The sequence below is a fragment of the Pelophylax lessonae genome (assembly GCF_965119305.1).
Source record: "Pelophylax lessonae genome assembly, chromosome: 13".
NCBI classification, from domain to species: domain Eukaryota; kingdom Metazoa; phylum Chordata; class Amphibia; order Anura; family Ranidae; genus Pelophylax; species Pelophylax lessonae.
The window spans coordinates 162,477,143-162,482,803 of record NC_138780.1 but is presented as its reverse complement, the minus strand read 5'-3'; positions in this window follow the sequence as shown (position 1 = coordinate 162,482,803).

The following is a 5,661-nucleotide window of genomic DNA, read 5'->3' as shown; positions in this document are numbered from 1 at the left end:
GGCTTTTCTGGCCATAGCGTGTCGAAGCATTTCGATTCATGCCGGCATAAGGACCCTCGTAATACTCTATTTGTGGCATTTGACCATTTTGTTCCCAATTGGCGAGGAGCCAACGCTAAGAGAGAATTATCTCGTGCTGAAACACGTTGGATTTACATTTTAAAATCCTACGTTCCTTTTGGACTTAATGTTGAATGGGACATTAACTGTTTCATTAACAACAGCTAATTTTAACTGCTTGGGGAGATACATGCATACTTTTTATTCATATTTTTTAGTCTATGTTTTTTAGTCCATGCTTTTACATTTATCTTGATCATCGTTTCTATATGTCATAGGCATTTTTATATTTTATGCCATTAAATAGCTTGGTATCACATATCTTGTATCAGCCTTTTAATGTGAGTGTATATTTATATTATTGTCTATTTATTGTTCTTAAATGGTTTTGGTAACTCTTTTGCATTCCATCTATGACTGTGGGTTTTATGTGCTTAACAGGGAGTGCCGCAATATGCACCTTATTATACGTTTTTCTATTATGTTTAATATTACCTGCTGGTAATGGCTCCTCCAGCCACTAGATGGAGCCCCCCAGTAAAGATCGACATATATTTTTATATTTTTATTATGCCCAATTTTTGCAGCCTAATGCATTGCAGGATATTTTTTAGTCGTACAGTATGTTGACACCATATGTACACTATTAATTCCTGGCATTAATATTTCGTGAGTCCATTCTTGTCCGTGATCAATGAATACTTCTTATTATCGTGCTACTTCCGCCCTCACGGGCCGTGGTGCATTTGCGTCACTTCCGCCCTCAGTAGTAACTGATTGGTTGAGAATACGGAAGTGCCGGATACACAGGGGATTTATTGGTGTGACAGTGGTGCCCGGTAACCATGCCCCTGACGACGTCACCTCTGACGAAACCGGTCAGGCGGTTCCGGACACCACGTTTGTCACGCCCCTCTCGACGCCGGCTCACTCCACCACCGCAGGACGCCGCGATTTTATGACTGCCTATATTTGTTTTATGTTATGTAAGTAGAACCTAAATAAATTTGAGTGATGATTAGTACTGGATTACGCTATGGTTTCTTTCCTTTTCCTTCCTATCACCATTAACATCGGAGCTACTCACTAGCCATTTTATGACTGTGTGTGATACCTGGGAGACCTAAGGAGTTTTTGGAGGTGATCCTGGCTTATTCATGTGGAGGAAGGAGTCCATCCTAAGTGTTCTTATCCCAAGCCTGAGTGGCCTGTCCATTAAGTTGGGGGCCCATTCTTTTTGGTAAGCAGCCACCTTTATCCATTCATCACGGGTGTTTTCCTTTCTGCTCACTACATCTTGGGACCTTACCCTCTGTTTGGACTTTTTCATTCTCCACATCTGATCCATGTCTGGGATTCATGACCTTTATGGACTTTTTATATGTTGGTCTTGTTTGATTGCACTGCACCAATGATTTTTTTGTAACTTATTTATCTAAGTTATCTGTTAGCGCTGCACTATTTGATACGCATAATAGTGAGTATTGATCCTGATGGAAATAAATACAACAATTCTCTAAAAATATAGATCATTTATTTTACAAAGACGTACAAAAGTGTATCAATGAACATGTGTTCAATTAACATAATAAATACATGTGCAAAAGATAGTATAGGTTAACCACTGGAGCCCCAAAGCCTCTAAGATCTAAGGCAGTCCATATATAATATCTGACAAATCATGAAAAAATCATGATACCAATTCATACAGATATGGGGTTCACTAGTGGTAAATGTGGAATCGCGACGCGTTTTGCTCAGTCGCTTCCTCAGACGATTCCTGTAAATATTGTGTATATCGGATTGTATGGTTGGGTTTTCTTTACTGTTTTTTGTTTTTATAGGTTGAGCCAGATGGACTTGTGTCTTTTTTCAACCTGACTAACTATGTAACTATATGTCATGTTTTAAAATTGCGCATGCTCGTGGAATGGCAACAAACTACGGTACTTAAAAATCTCCATAGGCAACGTTTTATACTTTTTTAAAGGTTACCTGTTAAGTGTTACAAAGGAGGTCTTGTGCTAGAATTATTTTTTCACTCAATGATCGCAGCAATACCTCCCATGTGTGGTTTGAACACTGTTTACATATGCGGGCGTGACTTACATATGCATTCGCTTCTGCGCGCGAGCACTGAGGGATGTGGAGATTTCAATTTTTTTTCCTATTTATATTACATTTTATTTATATCTGTTTTTTTTTTTTTATCATAAAAATCCCTTGTAATAGAAATAAGAACGACAGGTCGTCTTTATTAAAAGATCTGGAGTCAAGACCCCAGATCTCTCATTTACCTTTAAAAGCAAAAGAAAAAAAAACTTTTTTTGCCATTTTTAACACAAATCCTCTCTTTAACCTCCCTGGCAGTAATCCCTAATGGGTCTCAGGGTTAATATTCAGTACCGAAAGCAGTAACCCAAAAGCCACACTCAGGGTAACCCTGTAGTGAAACTTACCTTGTCCCTACGATCCCCTGATGTCCTCCTGCTGTGTCCTCTGGCTGATGCTGGCATCCATCTTCCGGGTTCCCTTCCCTGCGAGCGCCGCGACACAAGGGGGGTGGAGCCGGGCGGGAAATTCAAAAACAGTACACAAAACATGCATATATCAAAGGTACAGTGCTAAATAAGAAATTACTGTGCAAAAATAAGCAAAATAAGGTTCTTGTGACTTAATCAAAGTGACAATGTGCTGATGGGATAGTGCAAATTATGATCATAAAGTGCATAAATCATTAAACAAACCCATCAAAGTGCCTCCAGTATAACTAAAGTGACAACGTGCAAAATAATTCATATATAAAACAAAAAAAAACAATTCTAATAAAGTGCTGTGAAATGTTCAGAGAGTATCAGTCCATTCAGAAACAAAATCACAATGCTGGGATCAGTGTTTGACAAGTATATTATGCACTTTATGATAATAATTTGCACTATCCCATCAGCACATTGCCACTTTGATTAAGTCACAAGAACCTTATTTTGCTTATTTTTGCACAGTAATTTCTTATTTAGCGCTGTACCTTTGATATATGCAGTTTTTGTCAACTTTTTAGTGAGAAGTGTTGTTGGTATAGCAGCTTTTTTTCAGATTTTATTTGTTTATTTTATTAGTTGCGCTGATTTATTTTCTATTTGCACACAGTACACAAAACATGACATGATACATTGTAATCTGTTAGGATTACATTACTGTGTCAAACCATTTCACCTCAGTTTTGTCCCTAGTGCTTTGTTCAGTACCCTGCCTGCACTTTTACTGTTTTATTCCTAATATTAATAATGTTTTATTGATACTTTATTAAGTTATTAATTGATGAGTTAAATCATTTGTTAATAAAAAAAAAAAAAAAATCACTATTACTATTTTTTTCCTAAGAATTACAGGCCTACAAGATCAAACAGATTTCCATGCAAAACAATGTACCGCTTTGACATTCAAAAATACTGACATAATCAGACCGACAGGGAGGTTAAGCCTGAGAACCGGACGTGAGGTCAGAGATCACTCCAGTCCTCCAAGGGCATAGAGCGGAGTTGGGCCATCTTGCCCTCACTCAACTTCCTGTCTGTTTGTGTCCATTCATATTCTGTTCTTCCAAAGGATTGGATCGTTTCTGGGTTTACGGACAGCTCCGATAAACCAGGAAACGACCAGAAAGCTGAGAAAAATGGGGGGAGGGGGAAGCACCTCTCCTTCCGCCTATAAAAGTGATCCTGTGGCGAATCCGCTGCCGGGATCACTTTTATCTGACACCGAATCACCCACAGGATAAAATGATACTGGGGTACCTACTGCCATAACCCCCGTATTAAACGTCAAAGTCATGATGTAAATGTACTATGGGCAGTTGCCAAGTATTAATAACATTCAATCATAATATGACTTATGTCGCAATTGTACATTATATGCTATTTTTTTTATATATATTTTTTATCTCTACGAAAGTGAAGCTACCCTTTAAACTAGCTATTTACTGAATACTGAATATTCTCTTTTCAAAACCCATTAAATGATTCCTATGTTGTCATTTTTTATTCATTTTCATAGGAATTTTCCTTTGTTACAAAATTTTATAAAGCAATGTACATAACATTTCCATACAGAGTTATGGCACTTCTATACATGCAATATAACTTCATCTACATGTATTGACAAGGCTTTCTATCACCTGAATACCAATCTATATGTCATAAACCAGGTCATTATTCTAGTGGGAGTTATTCACCAGAAGTGATCATAAATCAGCCCAGGCATAAAACGCAGACTAATAGACTAATCGAAGTCAATCGGCAGATGTTAGATCAGCAGAAACACACTGACAACTAAGTGACAAAAGAACTACAATCACGATGTATGTCTATGGTTTGACGTTTATATCTGGGTGATTACACAGAATTACGTACACATATTAGAGCAGAAAAGCATTTAGAGTACCCATACACCATAAGAGACTGACCCAGCTGATAGAAACTTTGTTGCTCAACTTTAAGCAGATATAAACAGCACAAATTATTGCAGCTCTGTAATCATTAAACATCAAGAAATGCATTTTAAATACAATCAGTGTACACAGTGCCGAGACAAGGGGTGGGCAGCAGGGTCAGCTGCCCTGGGTACTGTGGTGATGTGAGGTCATGTGAGGTGGGGGGGCACCAATGAGGAGATTGGGAGGGAGGGGGTTTGTGTTAGGAGGAGGAAATTGGGGGGGGGTAAGAATGGTTCTAGAAGGGGAAATTTGGGGAGATGTGCTAGGAGTGGCGATTTGGGGGGAGTTTTGTTGGTAGGGGGGAGCAGGGTTTGTGTTAGGAGGGAAAATTTGGAGGGTTTGTGCTAGAAAAGGTGATATGGTAGAGGGGGAACAGATTTGTGCTGGGGGGGGGGGGGTTGTGTTATTATGGATGATTTGAGGGTATTTGTGCTAGAAGGGGAGCTTTGGAGGGGGGGAGGATTTGTGCTAGGATGGGGAGGGGAATTTGAAATGAGGGGAGAAGTAATTTGAGGGGTTTGTTCTAATAAGGGGAATTTTTTTTGGGGGGGGGGTTGTTAAAGGGGACTTCCAGATTCAGATAAATTCCCCGCCTGCAGACTCCCACAACCACTGGCCACAGTTGTGGGGATGAGGCTCTTTTCCCCATCAACATGGGGACAAGGTGCTTTGGGGTGCCTGCCCCAAAGTACCCACCCCCCAATGTTGAGGGCATGTGGCATGGTATGGTTCAGAAGGGGGAGGGAGGTCGCTTTTCCCCCCTCTTCTTTCCTGGTCTGCAAGGCTGCATGCTTAGATAAAGGTCTGGTACAGATTTGGAGGGGGGGCCATGACATTTTTTTTTAATTGTGGTGTGGGGTTCCCCTCCAAATCCATACCAGACCCTACTCATCAGTTGTTAAGGATATTGCGGCCGGCTTCTCAACCCAGCTCTTTAAAAACCAGCTTACACTGTGCCCTGATTGGGCAAAGCTTTCTCCAATCAGGGTGTAGAATGAACTGTGCAGCGCACTCCAGGGTGTTCATCCGGGTGAACATCCTGCAATTTTGGGTGTTCGGCAAATGGCCAAACAGGCAAATGTTCAGCCCGAACTCATGCTCAGGCTGAA